Source organism: Ambystoma mexicanum, chromosome 8 (genome assembly GCF_040938575.1).
Source record: "Ambystoma mexicanum isolate Mex_15411 chromosome 8, UKY_AmexF1_1, whole genome shotgun sequence".
NCBI lineage: Eukaryota > Metazoa > Chordata > Amphibia > Caudata > Ambystomatidae > Ambystoma > Ambystoma mexicanum.
This window is the reverse complement of record NC_090929.1, coordinates 1,616,772,570-1,616,797,412: the sequence shown is the minus strand read 5'-3', so window position 1 is coordinate 1,616,797,412 and position 24,843 is coordinate 1,616,772,570. Positions and strand designations below refer to the sequence as shown.

Sequence of the window (24,843 nt, the reverse complement as noted above, 5' to 3'; positions counted from 1 at the left end):
AGAGTCTTTGCAAGTGACCACAAAATCCCCAATCTTGCACCGTAGTAACCCCGTTCCAAACTTTTGTTCACTGCAGTCTAACCATGACCGCAAGAAACAATGCCGCTTCCCTGCGTGCCGGCCGTCTCACTGCCTGCCACATATTTCCATAATCCAAAGAATCCTGATGGAGCTTCTTACAATGCGTCCAACAACATAACACAGCCTTGTGTTGACCGCCGTGTACTTCTAATACTGCTGCCATAGACTTCCTGGTCACGTTTTGACACGTCCTCGGGTGCTTTACTTGAAAGTTACTGTATTACGAACCAAGTTGATTACGTTCCCTCGCAAGGGCGCATTGGGACTAAAGTTGTGGAGGCAACGGCCACCCACACTAACACCTCCCTTGGAGTTCTATCCATCGCCATCACCAGCTGCACTCTCTGTAACGTCATCAGTCGACCTCGGCATCGTAGCAAGGCACATCTCCTGCCTCCAAAGGTCGCACAGCTACCCAGCCATACGACACCATTCCTGAAGTAGTAACAGTCCCCAACAGGTACCGGACAACTTCAAATTTGCACGATTGCACGCTTTAAGCATTAGTCCTCATTAACCATGCGCTATTGTGCTATGATTGCAGCTTCTCATGATGCTCCGTTATCCTTACACCAGAGCCAGTCCCTTTCTTCACCTTATGGAACAGTGCATCTTGCCTTTCATTTTATGGAGCAGCCTTAATCCTGTGTCTAATGCCAGGATCATCCCTTCTCCTGTCAGTGGGGCACCTTCCCTGTCCTGCTTCTCCAAGACGTAGCTCGCCCAGGCTCTCATGGGCAACCAGTCCCTCCTTATGGGGGCTTTCTTTCCCTGCCTTAGGGCCCTGATATTAGTCCATACATGGGGGCTATGACTTTCTGCTTCCCCCTTCCCGCCCAGGGTGATGGGCCTTACTTGGTATGGGGGCAGTGTTGTCCTTCTCCGTCCTCCTGCACCCCCCGCAGCAGGTTCACAAGCTTTCCTTGCGCAAATTCTTTGGAAGACCGCCTCGTCGCCATTGTTAAAAAGTGACTCTTATACCTTCTTGAATGTACTTGTAAGGTCTATTCCCGCTTCTTATGACACCTTGACATTTGGTTACAATAGTTCTCAGATAAGTTACATGAAGGACATTTAACACTGGCAGCCCATCACCGAGGCAGGGGATTCACCAACTGACCAGGCTAGAACCTCCACTCACACATTCCAACACTCAGACATCAACACTCCACATGACATCACAACATTCCTGCTTAACAAGGCAAGACCTATACAACAGTAAGGACTCCATACGCTGATCCACTGATGCATGGCAAGGACTCCATACTGTGCTGCATGGTAAGGACTCCATATGCTGATCCACTGTGCTGCATGGTAAGGACTCCATACGCTGATCCACTGTGCTGCATGGTAAGGACTCCATACGCGGATCCACTGTGCTGCATGGTAAGGACTCCATACGCTGATCCACTGTGCTGCCTGATCCACTGTGCTGCATGGTAAGAACTCCATACACTGATCCGCTGTGCTGCATGGTAAGGACTCCATACGCTGATCCGCTGTGCTGCATGATAAGGACTCCATACGCTGATCCGCTGTGCTGCATGGTAAGGACTCCATGCGCGGATCCACTGTGGTGCATGGTAAGGACTCCACACGCTGATCTGCTGTGCTGCATGGTAAGGACTCCACACGCTGATCCGCTGTGCTGCATGGTAAGGACTCCATACGCTGATCCGCTGTGATGATCCGCTGTGCTGCATGGTAAGGACTCCATACGCCGATCCACTGTGCTGCATGGTAAGGACCCCATACGCTGATCCACTGTGCTGCTTGGCATAAAGCACCCACGTTGGTTGGACCGCCTGGAATCTGTAAGAAAGTGCACGTTTGCAACAGCACCTCTGCAAAGACTTCTTATCTGGAGACTTGCACCCCTTAATCTATCGAGCCACAGAAGCCTCGACTTTTCGACATTTTCGAAATGTCTATAAATTGCATTTTAAGCATGGACACCACGAGAAAGAAAGGTGTAACCACTTGGGTGCTAAGGATGTCTATTTTCGTCTTCATTCCAATAGGAATTCATTTGCAGCCCCACCCGCCACTCCCACACTTATAGAAAGCTCATATACTAGTACACCAGGCAATAATTAAAACCTGAAAAGAAAACGGACGAGGACAGGCGGGGGCACCGTGAAAGCTCCGGTCCAGAAGGTAAAGGGGATGCATACCTTGTATTCTCTCCTGCTTTTCCAGCCACCTGATTGGTAGAGCGCTGTGACTAATCGAGGGAATTCGTCTCTTCTCACCAAATGGGAGCCTCCCCCTTTGAGGTTAGGGAGGTGAGCCTGCTTTGCAAAGACCCTCCCTAGTGGTCTCGGCAAGTGGGACCTCACAGAGAGACACCCCCTTAGGCGACAAGGGGCCTCATTACAGGTCCGGCAGTAACCGTGCCAGTGCCAACATTGGGTTGCCGCTGGACCCGTAATAATTTAACGGCGCCTAACTTCCCAGTGCCACCGGGAGATTACATCCCTGGCGGCCCGGAAAGTCAGGCGCCGGCAAATTGTAAGTCCCCATTCCCATAGAGTCCAATGGGACTCTATGGGAAGAGGGGAACCACAGAAGCACTGACACCGTTGTTTACAGTGCTGGTTCTTCTGTGATGGGTCTACCTACCGTGGGCGCTGTGCCCGGCTGGGTCAGACCTGCTGGGCACGGCGGCTCCAGGAGGCAAACCCGTAGTTTGCCGGTCTGGAAACAATAGTGCCAGTAAGCTTACCGGCACTGTTGTTTCCAGACCGGCAAACTTAGAATGAGTCCCAAGGACTCCCGTCCCTGTGAGGAACTCCCTAACTCATTCCCCATTGTGGCATAGATGGGACTATCCGATGTGAAGAACAGTATGAAGTTTAGACACTTTGCTGAAGACAAAACTAAAAACCTCTGTTACAAACATGAAAGAGGGTCTGTCTCTTTAAAAAGAGACCTTTATTTAACTCGGACAAGAAGGCCAGAAGCCGAGCACACGCCAAGACGAGGCGAAGCAGAGCGACGTGTACGTCAGTGAAGCCCCCTGACAGCATCACATCTGAGAGAGGTGGAGCCAAGGAGAACCGCAGAGCCCACGACTTTCAGAACTGCTCTGAGGAAAACCGCTGGGAGCCCAACGGGGGATGGAGACAGAAGACGAGGAGCAAGAAAGACTAAAATCCCAGTGGTGGCGTGGGCACAATGACTTTGTGGCAAGCACGGTGCCCGTGCAACGATGCCTAAAACACAACGCTGAAAAATCAGTGAACCGCCTGCCTTCCCACAGTCTTACTTGACCGCATAGAAGGAGAGGACCAAGAGCGTGATGCTGCAGAAAATATGAAAGGAAAGACCTGGAAGAGCCGAAGAGAACCCAAGCAAGCAGAGGCCCCAGAGACGTTCCCCTGCAGATTCCAAGGTAACAGGGAGAACGGGAGACCGACATGGAATCTTTAGGTAACAAGAGAAACTAATCCCAGTGAAATTGACAAGACAGTAAAGTTGATGAAACAGAACTATAATAATGCGAGAAAGAGATAATTAAGAGTGGGACACAAATACCCTGGGAAGAGGGGAAACTACTCAATACGCTTAACTGAAGGGGGGAGTCGAATCAGAGTGAGAGAATACTCTAATGAGATCAAGAGCACTCTATGACGTGATGGCAAGTGAAGCTCATAAGGGAAGTGAAATGCAAAACAACTCAATCCAAGAGAGAGGGAACATTAGCTACCAAGAACGCATATCCCGTCTACGAAAATATATGTTACAGGAGTACCAAAGACATATCAGTGTGGAGCAAAGGATAAGTCAGAGTTAAAAAGGATTCCTGGAAGAAAGTCCCTAAAGAGAAGAGAAAACCCAAAGAACTTGTGAAAGAGTTGTACAAACTTGTACAGAAGGTGACAAGAGACTAGTTAATGTTAACCTAATAATAAGAACTCTGAAGCAAAAGAGAAACATTGCAAGGAAAGGAAATCAGAAGAAGGGAGACATTCTCCTGACCTTATTTTGTTAGACTAGTGGCTGGGTCATTTAGAATTAGTTTTTGGACAGCAGACTTTTTCATTTGACAACTTTCTGATGACGGACAAGCACTTTAGTCATTTATATAGCCAGGGAACACCCCATAGCGATATGGAAAGTTAGGCCTTTCGTCTTATCATCTAAGAAATAACGAGGGAAAATATCAACCCAGTGTCCGCATCCTCCTGCTGAACTGCCGCAGCGCCCTTCCCCGAGCGAAGAAAAAGGACACTAGAAATCATTGCTACTACATCACGGAGCGTCCGACTACAAGCCCCCTATCTCCTGCACTTCAGGAAAGAATTGAAGACCCTCACCAGACAGTGATTGCGAAACCATGTACAGGCCCTGTTTACGTCCCTATACCATCTCTTCCTCCCCCCTTCCTGTAACTCTGTACCCTCCACCCACGTTTAGTACAGCGCTCGGTTGCTAGAAAGCTAGAATGGAGCTAAAGCAATGCCATACATGAATAGGCATCTCCTGAACGTTTAATTTTCATTTGATGTATTTCGTTTTATATTTCTAATGCGTGACAGACAGACTTGGCTGGATCTAGGTGCAGAATGTTAAGGAGAGCACTTATAACCAGTTATTGACCTGAAAAGAATTCACAAAAGATCTTCTCACATGGGCAAGATGGAAGCCTGATAGTTTTTCGGAAGGCGTACTTTGCTTAAGGAAAAAGATGAGTTTTTAAAGCCTTGAGAAAGGAGGGGAGTGAGGTCAAGCTTCATATAGATATAGGTCACCAGTACGCGTTCCATAGGCAGGGACCATATATGGAGAAGCGTCTATCACCTGTGAAACCAAACTGGGGTGGAGGAATCGCCAATAAGTGCTGATCCACTGAACGAAGAGAGCGCTTTGGCTGATAGCGTACAACCTTATAAGACAAATAGGGGCGAGACCACGGATGGACAGGCAGAGGGTTTTAAAGTCAACCCTCCGGCTGACTGGTAGCCAGAGGAGTGAAATCCGTAATGCGGACACTGGAGGCGTTTTAGGTACTGTGAAGATTTTGCGCCTTCTGATGGCGATGTATTTGTCTTGCAGGGATACTGGTAAGAGTACTATTTCGATAGTCCAACCTAGAATTCACCACAGGACCCACCACAACAACATGATCTATAGGTGATATAAATGGAAGAGCGTGTTGAAGTAGGCGCCAGGAGCAATAGACTGATTGTACCTTAACTCCAACTTGTAGGTTACATCGTAGCTTAGACTCCCAAGGGCAACCTACGTTCTTCACCTTTGTATGTATGAACAAGCACACCTTTATCACTGACGAGTGTGGCTCCTGCTCCCACACTCTTTGGCCCTCATCATGAGCATTCCGGTCCAGAAAAAAGTGCTGGTGAAACATTTTCCTGCAAATGAAGGGGATGTAATCACCTGCCGTAAAAAAAAAATAAAAAAAAATAAAATAAAACACATGTTTGGAGCATCTAGAGGCCAACATATGTTAGGGTGGAGGTAAGGATTGGTTATTGCCAGTATTCCTACACCTAGTGAATGGAGTATTTTTCTTTAAGTACACGATGCAATAAATACTACATGTGAACCTATCACTAATGGGGATTACCAATTAAAACATGCAGAAAAAAGATTTTTTGAAAATTGTTTAACAACTATAATAATAAGGCTCAGGAAAGTTGCCTTGTCTGAACTTTCTCCAAGCAAACTCAAATAACTCAAATTTACAGGCAATTGGATTTTCACTAAATCATCAAAATGTTGGATGACTGGACGCAAAAGGTTTTCACAGGGCTCTGATACAGAATAAAATACATTATTTTTTAATTTGATACGGCTGAATGATGAACCTTTCAAAACATTCAATACATTATCATGCATTTACAAACAACAATAATTCCAATACAGCAACCAGGGAACTGTAAGGAACTCATGGTGGCAACAGTAAAGACAGACACAAGTGATCACAGTTCAAGGGTGTTTATTAAACCGTATAATGGGTGAGAAAAACGCCTAATCTAAACCTAAATCTAAGATGCGAGCAAGCTTCGACCAGCAAATAATAATAAGGCAGTCCTAGTGGTGTCTTGTCAAATAAAAGGGCATATACTAAAAAACCTATTGCCAATCGTTACAACTAAATTACAAAGTAGTGTGGGATAATGTTCACAAGAAAAGAAAGAAGTGTTTGCCAAATGATAAGTCAGGATTGTAGGGTTGGGGTCTCCCCCACGTTTTTAGCACAGGACAAGGCGGGACATTTGAGCACAGCACACTCCTGGGCCTCGCCAGCACAAGGTTACATCCAGTTCCTTTTAACAATGCCAGTACCTTCTGTGGCCAAGTCTCTTTCCTGCAAAGTCTCTTGCCTTAGAAGGCCGGCTGAGCAAAAACAACAAAGAAACAAAGGTTCCTTTGGTAATCTTTCACGTTGGTCGATTGCTCTTCGCCCCTTTGGATGCCCCTCAGCCGGGCTCTGATCCCTCTTGCAATGTTGGCATCCCTCAATCGGGTTCACTATTGCCTTTCACTCAAAATCTTAGCAGTCAACAGTTTCAATGTCCTTTTAACCAACTATCCATTGTGGACATCCCTCAGCCGGGTTCACACTTGCTGTCACAACACTCATGGGTATATCCCTGTTATCCCTCTGTCGGGTTTACATTTGCCAGTTTTACAGTTCGATCACTTTTCTCTAATATGTCAAAGATTTCAAGTGTACGAGGGGTTTTGCTCGACCCTCGTAGGACCACTTTGATTCTTCTATGCAGCCTCTCATAAGGCCTCTTGGCTTTCATAGTTTCAACAAAACAAAAACACAACCCAAAAAAAGCTTCAGTTAGAGTCCTTCGAATGAGCACCCTGCAACGCCTGATCACTCTGCTTCTGAACCTTTTACTGGGGTTTCTTTAAAGTTCATTTACGCAAGTTCTTTGTTCAATAAGTTTGGACCAGCACAGTTCAGTTTTACTATCTGTCTTCTTCAAATCACCGGCTATGCTGAACTGTCAGGGTTTTCTTGTCTTGGGAGTCAAGGGCGGCACCACAGCGACAAGTGCTTCCTCACGCTTTTGCTATCAGAAAAAGTTGAAGCCTCTGTAATTGGGAAATCTGCAATTTGGTAAATCTGCAAAATTGTAAATTGGCAAATTTGTAAGTATGTTAAACATAAGGTTGTGAAACAAATAGTATGAATAAAACTAAAAGTTGAATAAAAAAAAATGTAAAAATCTTGCTATCAGCGCAATGGAGCCCTATGTGACGCTGACACCGGTTAGACCACACGCCAGCAGGACTTCCTGGTCTTATGATTTCCCTTTCGGAGGCTTCGCAGGTCTGAGTTGAAAAGGTTAAGGGCAGTTCCCCCTTCGTCGTCCCTCCAGGTCTCGTCGCCTTTCTCCTCCGTTTGAACTACCGGTCCCTTGTAGCTGTTGCCTCGTGCATTTGGCCTTGCTCAAAGTGTGCTCTCATGCTCTGCCTTTTATTCCTGTGGGGAAGGGAAAGGGCCGTCAGGTGTGCATAGCTATTGTCAATTGCCTGACTCTGCCTGACTCCTGTGTTGGGACATGTCAGGTAAACGGTTCTGGTATTAGTCTGTTGTCTTTCACAGTGTAGGAAAGTGTTTGTGTCAGAAAAGGGGGACACGGGGTAGAGCTTCTAAGTATCCTATGGGGTAGGATGTGGAAAAGGGGTTAGAAGAAAGGGTGTATCGTGTCACGCCCGTCGGTGTCCCACTCCAACTACCCGAAGACCCCACATCCAAGTAATCCTCCCCCACTGGTCCACCCCCAAGAACTCGATCCATGTCCTGGCCACCTGGATGACAGATCTCCTGGGACTAGCAGGTTCAACACCTTCAGGTTTCGGATAGAACCCAAATTTAGAAGGAATTGATAATCACTTTCTTAAAGCAATTCTTCTTAATCCTATTGTATATTACAGCGTCAATCAATCTATTTTATAAAATGAAGTATTCCCTATATCAATTGCTTCTAAAAATGTAATCGTTACTCAAATCAAAATGGTACACATTGCCCACTAAAGATTATTGGCCATGCCTTTTCCTCTGGCAACATTCTAAATGATTAAAAGAATAAATGGCATATGTGCTTTCCATACTTCATTCAGTTTTGGACAAGATGTTATCAAGTGTCTTAGTGTTTCAGTTTCATTCATCTTTTCAAAGAAGCGAGAACAGCTTCTTGCAGTCCTTTCGTTCTTATACCCAACACTTCTCTTGTCGGCCACAAATTGATCGTAGTCTTAAAAAGCCCCTACGAATGTTAACAGATGGCAATCTACTTAAATATTTCAGTAGTGAATTTAGTGCCTTTAGTTAATATGATTTCTTTTGTTAAATCTTGTAGTTGTAACACTCCTCTATCGTCATGCACCAGTCATACCGCCACAACATCATTTTTGCTTTTTCCGGCATGCACATTAGGGCTTCAACCAGCTTAAGCATTCCGACTTCCATCCTGACATTAGCCCAATTTGGGTATCTTCTAATAATGTTCTTATAAGCGGTAAAATGGAATTTGACTGACCCACCAAAACTTTCCTCAAGAAGGATAATAATTTCCATTTACTAGAAATTAATGGAAGTAGTCCCAACTCATAACAAATGATCTGGATTGGAACTCCCCCAGGCAAACCTAAAACCTTTTCTAAAATGGTCCCTCAATGGGATTCCACTCCAGATTACCCAGAAATAGTTTAGCTTCCACTCTATCCGTTAAGGTTGGGATAGGCTACTGTATATAAAACATTATCAGAGTAAAATACATAACAAATGCTTTACTTTCCTATAGGGCAGAAGGGCCTTGCCTTTTCTGGGATTAAACCCTCTTTGAACAGAGCTTGACATAAAAAATATACTATGTCTAGCATGGGTCTAGCAGGTTTCTAAGCCCCACTGACAGTTTGTGATGGGTTTTGAGAGCTCCAGGTAACCAGTAAACATTCGGCGGTCATACAAAATTTTGCAGGAAAAACCTTGAACATTGGTGGATTACTTTCGGGCAACTGTGCCCATGGCTACTAGATGGCACAATACAGTTGCTGATTTGGAGGGTTTAAAAAAAAAATAGGGATTGTACATATTGACTGTTTTTTTTCGAAAGAAGAGACACAGGGAGATAAAGTGATTTCCCCCTATTCTTGCAGAAGCTGAAAACCCCTCACTCAAAAGCCTACATCTCATGCACAGGGCCAACGCATCCTAATGGATTGCTCATCACCCACACTCCCAAGAGCTAACGGTTGCCACCAAGCACTGATAAACCCTAGTGCATTGCACTGTATGTTCCTTAACCTAAGCCCTGAACATCAAGTTCAAAGGTAAAGCCAGAGGACAAATACACGCTAAGCATCGGATTGAAGCTCTTCTAAGCATCGGGGCCGGTCCAATGGTTGCGTAAGTGAAGAGGATGGACCAATGCTCTTCTAAGCAACGGAACAGTTCCACTGGTTGCCTTTGTGAGGAGGGTGGATCTTCTGAGCATCGAAGCAGGTCCAATGGTTACCTACGTGAAGAGAATGGATTGATGCTCTTCTAAGCATCGGAGCAGGTCCAATGGTTGCCTATGTGAGGAGGATGGACCAATGCTCTTCTAAGCATTGGAGCAGGTTCAATGGTTGCCTATGTGAGGAGGATGGATTGATTCTCTTCCAAGCATTGGAGCAGGTCCAGTGGTTACCTCTCTGAGGTGGATGGATCGATGCTCTTCCAAGCATCGGAGCAGGTCCAAAGGTTACCTATGTGAGGAGGATGGATCAATGCTCTTCCTGTGTAAGGCAATCCACCCCCTTAAGTTTTAATTGAGCTTATTTGTAAATATCATGAATGTCCAGTGACAGGATTTGGATTGGAAGTTCCCCTTTGCTACGTATAATCTCTGATACACTTTTGAGGATCTAGTTTAGCAAATGACCAGAGATTGCCAGAAATCCAGGTGGTGCCTTTACAACTTTCACCATTCATTGAATTAGAAACTAAAAATACAAAACAGATTATAAAAATGCATAAATCGTAGACCCTCTGAGCAAAAAGGATTTTTTTTAAAAAACATCAACAGAACTCAGTTAAAACTCATCTCCACTGGTAAAATACCTCTTCGGATACATAGTGCAAATAGAAGAACAACCAACAAGACTAAACCAGGGGTTACTGTACATTGTCGCCGATACTTTCAGCAAATAGAAAAGTTATCTCTATGGTACTTACGGACACGGAAAATTATTAACTGGAAGTTTTGCAGGAAAAATGAATTTTGTCGATGAGTATCCCAAACGCCAACTACTATATTGCTAGAACAGATAGCAAACATCGCTGAATAAGGTGTGGCTAATAGTTAGAGTAGAGAGAACAAGAAATAATATTTGAACAGTACTGATCCTCCGTGAACAGCATTTTATGTACTTGCCAAGGTACACAAGAATAAATAGAATCCCCTGGAAGACCGATAATACTAACGATTATGTCTGTTCTCGAACCCCTTTCTACATTTCTAGATTTTCTTTAATAAAGCTATTTTATTAAAGTATTCCATCATATGTTTGAGACTCAACAGATATGATTACAAAAGTAAAAGGACAATCATTTTGTAGCTCAAAGGGGGTCATGGGAACAATGACTATTAACACACATTTTCCACAAGATGAAGCTTTGGGTATCATCTTTGATATTTTGGAGGAACGTTCGACACCTGTCCAGAGAAGATTTCGGCTCCAATTGCGGGACTTCCTAGCAACAAGAATTACTTTATTTTTAAGGAGCACATTTTTTGGGCGGATTAAGGATATCTCCAGGGAGGCATCTTTGTGTCTTGTGTCGGCAAATCACCAAAGCCACTGATCGCTATACGCCATTAAATGTTAAAAGCTTTCATCCAGCAAGCACATGTGGAAATTGACTCTACGGATAATTTAAGAATTAGGTGGATTACCCTTGAATTAATAAGTATACTGATTGTTCTACAAAATAGGAGTAGAAACTAGTTGAGAGGAGAGCTATACATGCTCTCAAGTGAGCCTGTTACCCTGCGATAGGGATGCTTTATTCATGCCTGAAGAAAATAAGAAGCATATAGATAGGTTAGTCTGTGTAACTACCTTCAATTCTTTTAGCAACAGCTGCAAAAATTGAACACTAAATAAATTGAACTGTGGTACAAGAAGTGATTATTTGGCTATAAAAAAAATCAACAATCTGGGAAATAATGGTACAGTATGATTGAGAAACAGAACAAGATTCACTCTGACAACAATGGAGTTTCCCTTCAGTGACCGGCCATTATAGATGCATTTCAGGGATTTCCACGCGCCACCACACTGGAATACAAGGACCTCAATATTGGAGGTATTTGTCAACTGTTGCACTAACTGCAATTCTAATTATGTCAATACGGACTTCAATGCCCATATGGATTGGTGTACGTAGGGAAGACGTCATGCTGGATTTCAAGACGGATCAATGAACACTGACGTATCCCTGTTCAGGTACGCACACTGACACATCGGGCATGACCGAGCAAACATTCAATCCAGATAGACGCAATCATTTACATTGGGTGTGGTGGACAAAGAGGTGGACTCAAAGAGGAAAGACAATGGCCCTCGTTACGAATCCCGCGGTAGCAGTGCCGGTAAATCCGGCAGGCTACTGCCGGACCCATAAACAGTAACCTGCGTCTAGCTTGCCAGTAACACACTGGGGTATTACAACCCCGGCTGCCAGTAAGTCAGGCACCGGTAACTATGTTGTTCCCCATTCCCATAGAGTCCCATAGGTGTTTCAGTGAAAGTCTGCGGCGGGTGCCATTCCGCCTGTCAGGGCAGATCGAGCGGTCGGGACGGCACCCGACAGCAGAATTCGTAGTTTGCCCGTCCGGAAACAGTGCCGGTAAGCTTACCAGCACCGTTGTTTCCAGACTGGCAAACTTGTAATGAGTGCTAATTGTCTTACATATCTCAACCAAAAAGCACCACCACTTGGTTGCTCTATGTGGACGATTGAATATGGCCTCAAAGAGTTACTGGATATATAAATCATGTCAAACTGGACATACGTTCATTAGTTGAAATGTGTTGATTTACACCGTGACCTAGTAGAATTCCTTTCCAATGATTATGTTTTGTCATGTTTTCACTTGGAGGCCATAAAAGGTTACGGTTTCCAGATTTGAGCGGAGATATCATTCAATGATTTCATAATGTCACGTGGTCACGGTTGATCATGCATGATGTAGAGCTAGTTGCGCCGAAAATAGAGGGAGTGAAGTCTGAACAACATGCATCTGTGCTGCAAAACTGAGACACGGTGGATAGCCGCAGTCGCTTTACACCACATGGTTTTTAAGGTGAGTCATAAAGAGTCTTATACCATTAAATAAGACCAGGTGGCTGTTTACTGATTAGTGCTCCTCTTATTTTTTAGGTAACTTAAATTCAGTGAAACATGGGACCCACATTGAACTTGGCTACCCACGCAGTATGGTTTTTTGGCAGTAGGACTAGTACGTGTAATAGCCATGGGCTGCAACCATGCCGGAGAGGAAAATAGGATTACAGTCTGGTTACAGGTTTTCTTTTTCTTTTCTCTCTCACTTTGATAGAGGGCGTGAAGTGTGGTTGAGTATTTTGCTGGGTGTCGGAGATACTGACACACCCTGGATTGTGTGACTCATGACTAGACCACTCTATGGGTGAGTAGAACCCGCAGATTGAGGGGGGGGGTGGAGTATAGATGTTCAACCATTATTATTATTAATGGGGTATTTATTGAGCATGGACCTAGCTTCAGGAAGCAACAGAGCACTTTACAATCATGTGGGGAGGGGGGAACAAGGTTAGGGAAGCAGAAAAACAAGGGAGTGGGTATATAGCATCAGGGGAGGGAGGGTTATTGTCACCAATGGATCTACAAGTAACCAGGGGAGGAAGCAGTGGGGATCAGATAACCCAGACTCAGGAATGGTGGAGAGTGTATGGCGTAGGGACCTATGTGTTAAAGAGGAGCCATTCCTTGAAGAGGAGGGTCTTGAGATAATTTCTGAACTGGCGAAGGGGGCGAGTCGAATGTTGATGGGGAGAAGGTTCGAGAGTCTTGGAACGCAGTCTTCTGTTTTTTGCCTTCCTGCTCCGTCAGAGTTTGCGTCTGCTCATGTCCTTACTTCTGGTGGATCACAGGCCTCTGGAGATGCTGCGTTATCTCAGTGAGGTAGCTTGGAAACTTCAGGGTGACCGCTTTATAGATGATGCAGCAAAATGTGAAGATGGTGCAGTCTTGCAGCGGGCACCAATCAAGTTCGATGAGGTTCGGGGTTATGTCAAATTTGCAGTCATGCCAAACCACGGGCGCCAAGGTAATCGCCGTAAGGCCTTCCAAAAGGGCATTGCCACCGTCCAGGTGGGAGAGGACCAAGGCTGGAACAGCAGATCTGAAGTTGTTTTCTGGGATGAAGGGCTTGATTTTCCACAGGAGCAGAAGTTGGTACCAATCCATTTGTGTCTTCCGTGCTCTGTGCTGTTTGAAGGAAAGGTGTCGGTCAATGTCAATCCCATGGGACTTGGCGCAGGTGGCCACCTGGCATGTTGAGGTTGGTCCGCTTTTCCAACCTATCCCTAATGGACTAACTTAGGTAGTCTTTTCAGAGCATTTAAGGTATTTAAATAAGGGATCCTGTCTACAAACCTTTTGGTTTCGCCTTTTTGTTGAGAGTGTGGTCACTAGAAAATAAGACCTATTTTAGTATTTTACTGAACAAATGCTGCCTGTTAGACACTTAATTGAGGAATAACTGATGCACATTTCTGCTTTAAACTACATTATGGAGTGAATAATGATAGAATCCTCTACAGAGTTTCCTATGTTCTCCATAGTGTGGGAATCCAGGTTGTCCTGAAGAAGGGTGCGATAGGGCCAGGGGATTGACCTTTTTAAAATGGGTGGAAAAACATCTCCATCGGAGAAGGCACGAAAAAGGGAGTGATCCAGAGCAGGCCTTAACCCTGAGGGCAATTTCAGCAGAGAGGGCCCAAAGTCCTGCCCCTCACCCATGTGCCAGTATATCTCTCTGCAGACCCTGATCTCCAGCCATGCCTTGTTATCAAAATACCTGCCAGTGTTCTCGTGCTTTCGGATCAGAAGTGGTTCAAGATAGTCAACCACGCACGGTGAAACATATGAGAATCCAGAAGGCGAAAAACGAGACTGAAACTCTCCAGAGACCCTGCACTGCTGCAGCCCAATGAGCGGGAGAGCGAGAGCAAGCAGCCAGAGAAAGCCGCCAGTCTATGTGGCAGTCAGAAAGACAGCGCAGTCCCGGCAGGAATCCCTGGAAGGATACCATGCGTAAAGACTGAATCCCTAGACCACCAGGAAATGAAGGAAGAACAAAGCCTCTGATTGCCAAAAGCCAGTGACACAAACTGCTACCTTGTCCCTGGTATGCCACCATGGACAGGGTCGCATATGTTAATATCCCCACAAAAATAATCGCCATACAAGAATGGCACTGTTTTTTTGAAGCAATATTAACCCATGGAACCTGCAAGGGACACCCCTGCAACCCACATATTTGTTTAAAGGGAACCGGGCACACCCCTGCAACCCCTGCTCCCCATTACGCCATAAATGATCCTCATAAATAACGTCACCTATGCCGTTTCCCGGCGACCATGTATATGGCGACGTTATTTATGGGTATAATATTACCGGATACCATGGACAGTGCGCGACAAGCACACACACAGACGGTGGGGCTTAGACCCCTTTTCATACACACCTTGGGTAGGGACAGTTAGGAAGTCCCTGAGGGAGTTTAATTGCCTGCGTAGAGGTAAAACCACCAGGGAAGGGAGTATACTAGAGAGCCGGGGTTACCATTCGGTAGAACTAACCAGGGCTGATGGGCATCCTGGTTAGGGAGCAGGTTTGTGGACAGGCAAGAGAGAGCGCGATGGCCCAAGCCCCACAAATAAAATAAAAATCCTTGCACTGTCACAAAGATGTTTTATGTGCCGTTGGTGAACAAGGCACAGAGTGACCTGGATGCAAGTCTCAGGAGCTGTTTAAACACATGAAATTGCTGAAGTCGACTGCATGGAATTGGGTCTGCCACATTTTGCGGTGTACTATTTGGGTGTGGTGGAATGTTGCAACTTCATAGGTTTTTAATATGTATATAGCCGGCTACTTTCTGCTTACATTTTTCACTTAAGTGCCACGGTCCTTTTTGCATAGACTTGCATAATAGCCTGGCAGTTAAGGGGTTAATATATTGTTCTGTCCTTCCTCATCACGGTCTTTAACATGCCTGCCGTGTGGTTTGTTAAATTGCGATTATTAAATAATATGTTTCCGATCAATTCTGTGTCTGTTCTTCTGTGTTTCTTGCTGGTGGACTGCGAAGTCTATAAATAAGTAATTTATTTATTTATTGTGTTTTGGCAAACCTTCACGCATTTACAATCTATACATATGGCAGACACCAAAGAGCATAGAGCGTCTCAATACGGAGATAAACCTTTGTCCTTAGATCCCTAGGCTTTTTGCTTGATCTAAGAATTGACCTATCGCAAAACGAGGGTGGAATGTTCCAATACCAGAAAAATGACCTCTCCTTCAGCCATTACCGGATGGTTATGCCCCTTAGCCCTCGTTAAAAGCCAGCACGAAGGCCGTCCTATTAACATAGGCCCGAGGCTATTACCATCTGGTAACTGCCTTCGGAATGTCGCCTGGCTATTAGTCAGTAAGCAGCTTTCATGCTGTAGAATGTTTTCTTGGTTCTACTCGCCCCATTTTGATCCCCTGGAAACCCCTCTAGAGGTGGCATGCAGATGGGGTCCCACTCTTTATTTTCTTTTTTTTTTTAGTTTGCGCTAGTAGGCAGTGCTTTAGCGGAAACTATTGCATTAGATTACAGGTATGGAAAAAAGACATATGAGGAGGGACACACAGCTTGTAGGTGTTGTTTGCTTATTTGCCCACCCATTGACTGTCCATGGCCATGCTAATCCCTATGGCCATTCCCACCCACTTCCTGCCCCTCCCCGGCCAAAACACCTCCTCATGGGAACTCCTTTAGCTCCCTTTAAAATAACCTCATCCAACTTGGCACTCTAAGTGGCTACCAGTGCTTTTTCAAAGTAACCTTCTGAATGATCGATTGTTTATTTGTATAGCACCTATACAAAAGTGTTTCAAAGCACTTCAAGGCAAGGGAAGGAGCAAAGGAAAATACAATAACATTCTTAAAGGGCCTTGAGACATTAAGAATGTGATAAAATTACTAACGTACTAGGCCTGACGACATTTCAGATAGTGCAAGAGCTATGACAAAGATAGGCAGGGGAGGGGTAAACGAGATGAGACAGACAAGCAACTATCGTACTAGGCCTGACCTTTCTGATAGAGCCGGAGAGTTAACAAGAGGTGCAGGACAAGCAACTATCATACTAGGCCTGACGACCTTTCTGATAGAGCCGGAGAGTTAACAAGAGGTGCAGGGCGGGGGGAGGAGGGAGGAGGAGAGGAACAAAACAAGCAACTATCGTACTAGGCCTGACGACATTCCAGGTAGTGCTGGAGGGGGGGGGGACAAATAAGGAGGGAGGGGGAGAAAAACAAGCTACTATCGAACTAGGTCAGATGACAATTCGGATAGAGTAAGAGCTACGACAAAGATAAGGAGGGGCTAGCGGTGAGGGATGAGACAGACAAGCAGCTATCGTACTAGGCCCGACGACATTTCTGATAGAGCCGGAAAGTTAACAAGGAGGTACGGGGTGGAGGGAGGAGGAAGGAGGAGGAGAGGAACAAAAACAAGCGACTATCGGACTATGTCAGAGGGAATTTCAGATAGAGTAAGTGAAATGAAAAGAGTACGGGCAGGGGAGAGAGAAAAAGAAAGGGAGTGAAAGAGAAGAAGAGGCAAGCAGGGGGTGTGGAGGGGTGAGAAGAAACAAAAGGCAGGCCAACAGGCAGGGAGACAGGTTACAGGCATACAGAAGGGGGGAGCGTAGGGCAGCGGGCAGGCAGACATACTCATAAAAACATAAAGCAGGGGTGCGGGGGGCATGTGCAATAGCACAGCAAGTATGCATAAACACAGCCAGATTTGAAATGGAAGTAAAATGTAAAACACAGAGAGCAAATACAGTTGCAGAAGTCAGTAATAAACACACAATGTTGCAGGAGAACAGCAAGTTCTGAGAATTAATGACTTCATTGGAACTGTAATTGCACGCTACTGCTGCAATAAAAATGCCTTATCCTGGTCTGCAGTCAGCCATTTGCTGTATAAGCACTCTGCATGTCCTTCACTGAAGTCCTATTACACACAAGCATTGGCAAAGCCAACAGTTGTGGCTTGTGTATAAGTGTTAGGCATTTGCCAGTCACTGCTATTAGCTGCCCATGTACTCACACCATGGTGAGCCTTCCATCATAAATGGGCAGTTAATACCACTGCAGCAGTGTCTCGCAAGTGCCTTTCCAATGCCTACACAAAAGCCCCAAACTGTTGACATTGCCAATCCTTGTCTTAAGTGCCTACCCACTTCATGATGGCCAGTGGCCCTCACACAGCTAAGGATGCAGTGTTTGACGAGCTAACCTCCTGATGGCCTTCATGTGTACAGTACTGCTTCTTGCATCCACACAGTGGGTGAGCATAGCAGGGATAAGGTCTGTGAACGGAGGCAAGCCAGTCTGCGCTCCTCAGCAACGGGGAAGCCGTGAATCGTCTGGGCGCAGCCTCTTCTGCTCGAACGCTCACTGACACTTCATACAGGGGGTACTCAAATGAATCCCTTGTCCAATCGGTGCACACCGTACACCACCCCACAGAATTTCGGGATTGTCTCATTAAAGAAAATCTTGTGGCTTCTCGTCTTATCTACTATAAACCTGTCAAAAGTTCCAAATTAACCACTCCTGCTACAACATCTACATCCATTTCAGGGCTATTTAAGCAACATGCCCATTGGGAGGGGAATTACCGGTCAGGTAATCGCCTACCAGGGAGGGGTACATTGCTATTAGCACCCAAGCATGCTTTGCTGGGTGCGAATAGCATAGTTACTTGTTTTCCACTTTAAAAGAATTCCAACGCAAAATGGCGGCCATACAGGAAGAGAGAAGGAAACTACATGTAGTCCCTTCTCCCTTTCCAATAGCAGCCATTGCACTGGCAGGGAATAGTCTGTTGCCACATCTGGTGTCATTAATCAATGCCTCCCTTTAGAATGTAAATGTTCCAACATCCTTAAAGCTCCTCGGCTGATGCCCCTTGAGAGGAATCCTTGACTAGATTCTGGTGTTGTACCAAACCTACGTCCCATCTCTCTACTTCCTGCTTTGGGAAATCTGCCGGAGTGTGTAGTTGCACTTCTATTATACAGCTTCCCACAACATATGGATGCATTGGACCCTTTTCAGACTGGCTTCCATATAGCTAGAGGGACTGGGTCGCTGCTACGATCATTTATTGATGCACTCTGCCTCTCTAATGCTAATGGTCCTTCTACTCTTTCACCAGTCAATGTATCCTTGGTCTAGGATGTCGTCATTCAAGCTCTTCTCATTGGACTGGTCTCCTCTGTGTGCTGTGCCTCGGGACTCTCCCTTCTCCTTTAATGAGTACATTCAACTTCTGGCACATCTCAACCACGATCTTTGCCTTTACTCATTTGCAGGCGACAGCCAGATCCTGTTCAGGCTTGATAAGGACCTGGGTCCAAAGAAACCTTGATTTGTAGAATGTCTGTGAGCCATTGGCCATTGGGAGTCTGAGAGGTGTCTCAAGCAGCACGCTAATAAACCAGATGTTTTAATAGTAGAAGACGAGTAGAAGCTGGGGTCCAGACTGTTGGCTACCAAAGATAGTTCCAGTTCATCGGTGAGAAACTTGGGCTTCCACTTGTATTCTGATCTTTCTTTAATCTCTCAGATTAATAGGGTCTCTAGAAGGTGTTAATTTCCCATAAACAAACCTAAAAGAATACGGATTCCCGGTGACCCCAAATCCATAGCAGGTTCTTCCACCTGAACAAATAGACTAGAAACATTCTCTTTATGGTTCTTTCTCCTTTTCCTCGATTTAAAACTCGTCTGCACGACTAGCCCTGGGGGCCGGTTGCTGCTGCAGCCTAACTACTATGGTCTCCTCCCAGCACTGGCTTCCTGCCAGCCATTGGTTCGCCTTTAAGGACTTGTGCATTGATTTTCTAACCTCCTTTCCTTAAATCCAAATGAGCCCTTTGCCACCTAAACCAGGGGTCTGCATCCGGTGGCTCTTCAGATGTTTTAGACAACAACTCCCATGATGCCTCACCATTCTCTTTGCTGGATCAGGCTTGTGGAAGTTGTAGTCCAGAACATCCGAAGAGGCAATGGTTTGCAGACCTCTGCCCTAAGCCCTCTCCATGCTACTCACATACCATGATATTCACTTTTCCCAGATTCCAGTGTTCTCGTCATGGTGCTCCCACGCTTTGGAACACACTTCCCCACTGTGTGTCTTTCTCTATGTGAGTGAGATTGTGTGCATATGTTAGTGGAATTTTCAAAGCGCTCAAATGCCATTGTTATTGTCTCAAAGCGCTGAGGAGGAAGCAGTGCACTGTGTAAGAGAGCCAAAGGCAATGCTAGAGCCGGTTAGAGGTTTTTGAGATTAGCATTAAGGAGAATGATTTGTTCTGGGTTGGGATGGGCTGCATGTATGCTTATAGTCATGTTATGGTGAATAACTGCGCTAGTAGTCAGAGATTATCATAAATCAGACGGTGGCTGACGCTGTGCACGCAAGAGATGCGCGGTTGGTCATTTTTTTCTTTTTTTTGTATTCGCAAATTTATTAACCTATTTACAATGAAGCAATAGAAACAAACAGGCCAGGTGAACAGCGAACAGATCAAAGCAAATCACGTCAATTCCAAAAACCTCCCCCAGATTCCCTCATACAGATTCTTTGTCCTCTGCCTATATAAACTAACTCTCTCCAATAGTGGCATGTTGCTCAGGTCTTCCACCCAAATCCACCCGGATGGGAAAACAACACTAGAAGAGGAAAGAGTTACTCGAAATCATAAGACATTGCAGCCGTAGCAACTTGGGAGGATAGCTCAGGGGCAACGGGCTCGCCTTGGAAGCAAGACAATGCGAAGCAACACAGGTACGATCCCAGGGTCCACGCCTAGAAACCTCTGGGTATTAAGCTCATTATAAATAACCGATTATAATAAATTGAAAAAACGCAACATGGAGTAGCGTTACATAGCATAGCAAAACAGAGCATAGACTGGCACGGCAAAACAAACATATAATAGAGTATCCTGGCATGCTGGCAATGCACAGTAGAAGACCTAGGGACATAGCCACGTTCAGAATCTCTTACACTGGCTCCCCGCCAATGGTATCATTTTATTTTGGAGTGGTCTGCTTTTGTCTTGCAATTGTTCATATGTTGCTTGACTTTCATTTCTATGTTTATAGGACTGCCAATTCGTGTTTTTCTTTTGGTTTCTTTCTGTTGCATCATGTTTACTCATTGTTCATCATTTCATGTATTGTACCATCTCATTAATTATTGTAAAGCGCCTTGGCGTAAGGCGCTAAAGAAGCAAAACAAAACCCACTATCATACATAGCTTAATGCCAGGGTCTAAAATAACATACTCAAGAATGACATGGCATTGTCCGATAGAGTAAGTTGGAGGGGTCTGCAACTCGCAGCTCTCAAGCCAAGTCAGACTACAACTCCCATGATCACTCACCATTAACTATGCTGGCTAGGTCCTATGGGGTACGTGGTCCAAAACACCTGCCAAGCCAAAAGGGGCCGGCCTCCTGGAAGGGAACAGCAAAGCATGCACACTTCTCATTTAGTAATGAGGAAAGGCATGTGAGAAGGGGCTCATAGAAAGCATATTGCACGGCACTGTATGCTCGCCGCAGCCACCTTACGCGTTTGCATTTTAAACGTGCCGTTTTCACTGTAGTCGTTTTCTTCTACTTTTGTTTTATAAATATATATGTGTTGTGGGTTTGAGGTAGGAGATTAGGGGGGTAGATAGGTGAGGTGGGGGCGGGTTAGAGGGAGGATTTGGGGTAGCCGCCATTTTCTTTTTAAAAACTGCGAAAACGACCTAGGTGAAAACTGCACAGGGAAAACATGTGGAACCAAAACACGTACAGCCAAAACACGTGGAACCAAACCGCACATGTGTGTCACGCGAGTGTTATTGCATTGGTCTGTGTGTGTTAAAAAGTGGTACTGCAGAGAGGTGTGTATTGGAAGTGCTGCATTAAGGGGACTTTGTGGTGTAGAAGTGAATATATACAGGGCCTGTAGATGCTGTAAGAGGATTTGAGAGGAAGAGAGACAGAGAGAGAGAGTGTGTGTGAAGGTGAGTGCATGTGTAATGATGTGTGTGCAAGCTATTGGGTGCATTGGTGAGTGAGAGTGGAATGGAGAGCAGCGGACAGCAAGGGCACAGCACTGTGCTATTATGTGCTGAGAGCAAAGCCTAGTAAAAAAGAAATCCACTTTTTGGATTGGATTGCTTTTGAATTTTTACTGGATTGTTTGGGGATTGGATTGCTAGGATTGTTTTGGGATTGCATTCCACTGTGGATTGCTAATTAACATATTTCGGGTGCATTAAGCCAAAAAGAAGCCAAAGCAATCCACTGAGTGAGTTTCTGCAGTTAAAGAGGATTTAAATGTTTGGGAAAATCCAGTAGTAATCCACTTCCAATCCAGATTTTTTTGGTAGAGAAGACGCTTGAAGCCTAAATTGAAGTACTTTTGTAAACAAATCAAGGAGAGCGACAGCTTTAACACACACATGTGCCCACTCCACCTCCTCCCAGTGATCCCCGCGCTGACAGATGTCCTCACAGGGCCTGACAGTGTAAAGCATCTGGGCGCAGTGCAGAAGTGCACGGCCTGGGGAAAGAAAACACGTCCCGTGAAGTGGAGGCGGGCCCACAGTAGCTGCAAGCGCTGGCAGGTGTCAGCCAGGTGACACGCTGCTTTCCCATGCCCCGCAGGGGTGCTTAGAAGCGGGGGCAAGAGCGCACTTGCCCAGCGTCCATGAGCCACTCTCCAGCAGAGCTCAGGCGTTTCTTGCAAGGAACTCAGCAGCGCATCTTGGGCCTAGTGAAAAGAGGCCTTGGATTGAATAACGTATTTATATAGTGCCCACCACAAACTGAATTGTCTCTTGCCGCTTACTGAAAAGGTAACATTGCCCGATTAATCTACTACATTTAACAAGTTTGGAAGGATGAACCAGCAAATGCACTGTTTTTCAGAATGAGCAGGACAGTGAGAGAGGTAAAAGAGACAGGAAAATAAGAGAGAGAGAACATAAAAAGGAAATAAATAGAAAGAGATACAGAGACAAAAAGTGAGTGAGAGAGAAAAAAAAGAGTGGAAAGAGTGCAAGAGAAAAAGAGGCAAACAAAGAAATATAGCGAGAAAAGAAGGCAGAAAATGGGTGAGCGGAAGAGAGAAAAAGAAAAAACAATGTAAGAGGAGAAAAAGAAAGGTAGATACAAAGAAAAGGGAGCCAATGACTATAAATCGGGTGGCGCGAGATTGTTCTCTTTCTTGTTCCAGCCTCCCCAGAAAGGAGGAATGCAAAACGCTGGCCCTGGCTCACTGACTCCCTGCTATGTCATTCCGATAGTTCCCCTCCTGTGACTCCTGCCTCCAGGCTACAAACACGCTGCCCTGATAGCAACTGAAGACACGTTTCCGATAATAATCAGTGCGCACCTTTAAATCACGCAGCCCTTCGAGAGCATATTGCAGGTTACAGCGATGCCGCCTTCCTTCTTCTTTACTGGAATGGTGGAAAGGCTGACTCACCTGCCTGGAATTTACACCTGCGAGCCCCTGCTCAAAACAGAAGGCAGAGCTGCCTTGCAGCACTTCCACTGCAGTGGCAAAACAACACAAAGAAAAGGCACATGGAAACCCGAGACTACACCAAACCAACCACAAACGTCACTTCTGAGATCCTAAACCACTCGTCATATATTACATGCATGTATGGGTTGTGGTTGAGCGGTAGAGGGTTGTTAGGAATAACTTGTCTAGACTTAATTGTGTAACGCCTTCAGGCGATTTCTATTTTCTAAGAGTCAAGCTCTATACGTATTTCTCTAAGACTTCATACGCAATAGTTTATACTGTGCAGCGCTCCGATGCATCCTAGCGTTAAATGGACGCTATATCAATCACCATCCTTCGTTCGTTCATTCACAAGCCACGAGATAACTATTCATTTAAAAATTCACACACCACAATACATTAGAAATGTCGGCACTGAACAAGCCAAGCGTGCAGTTTAGTTAATGTTTAAATTCGTGTTTTCGATATTACACTGGGAGCCAGCATTTCGCAAGCACGTGACCTTTGCGTGACGCAAGCAGCCCAAGCAAGCACCTAGTTTGCATGTTCAGTAAAGTTCGCATGTTTCCATTGTGTGAAACGAGACCTTAAAACGACCAAAAACCAAAAATACTGATAGATTAACTGAAACCTGCGCTTAAACACAAAAGATGAACTCGGTTGACTGACATAAAATCAAAATTGACAAAAACGCTGTATTTTGTTAGTGGGCTGAGTTCGCACTTTTGTGTATTAGGTTGTTTGCTCACTAGCAGGTTCCTCTCTTTAGTGGATGTATTAAGATCACATTCCGTGACATACTAAAAACATGCATGCAAACATCCGCCATTCCAGAGCTGATTGCCCACTCCTGCTTTTTCTTTGCATTCTGGGAACTGTAGTTCTGATATTCCCCTCTATACGCCTAGGACTACAGCTCCCAGAATGCTAATTAAAACAAAGCGGATAAACATCTCCCAATTGGAATGTGGACGTCCGTGTTTAAATGTGAAATCTTCTGATTATGTGAATTTATCATAAGCTTTAGCTGTGTTTTCCATTAAGGGCATGAGTGTGTGAGCTATCCCGTGACCTCGGCGAACCCCGAGCCCAGTGAGTGCCCTAATCCCCGTTCGCCGTTCAGGCCCACCTATCCTGCTCTCATTATTAGTTTGGCATTTTCTATTTTACATGCAGGACTACACGTCCCAGAATGCAACGGAAACAGCAGGACTACATCTGGGTCCAGTTTGCATCTTTGCTTTATACAGTGGTTAATTAAGTTTGTCTGATCACAGGAGGGTTGGAAAAAACAGCATTGAGTGAATATTTCCCTGGCCTGCAGTCCCTGAGATTAGAAGTGGCTCCATCGCTCCTGAGTTACTCAAATGATAATGATGTGTTATTTATATAGCGCCTTAATCCAAAACGCTTTACAGAGCACATATGTTCATACAATATCACCCAACCGAAATTGGTACTCATTTATCAACCTCGGAAGGATGAAAGGCTGAGTTAGTCTTGCCGGGATTCGAAGTCTCAGAATGCAAAGAAAAAAACAGGACTGGATAGACCCTCCTGAAATAGCACCAGTTTAGAGCTCTGGGAAGGTGGCACTGCTACTGACTCTCAGCCTGTAAGTAGGCCCTTGTTTAACAGGGACGCCAGCACTTCAGTTCTGGGCATTCGTTTGAAAAGCCAATGCATTGTGGGAGTTGTAGTCTTGGTAAACTTCAATCGAATAACTTTGTATTACTCACCTGAAACAAACGATGTTTAAAAGGGATAGGCCAGGACTTGCAAGGTGGCACCTTGGTGGCATGGGAATCACATGGAATCTAGATGCATTGTACCAATGTCGAAGACACATGCC

General features: G+C 45.2%; 1 protein-coding gene across 1 annotated transcript in view; it reads right to left on the bottom strand.

Annotated features, from left to right (window-relative positions):
• VWA2 (von Willebrand factor A domain containing 2) overlaps positions 1 to 24,843 on the bottom strand; it is a 417,877-nt gene that overhangs the window by 392,048 nt on the left and 986 nt on the right. The gene's annotated exons all lie outside the window — the stretch shown is intronic.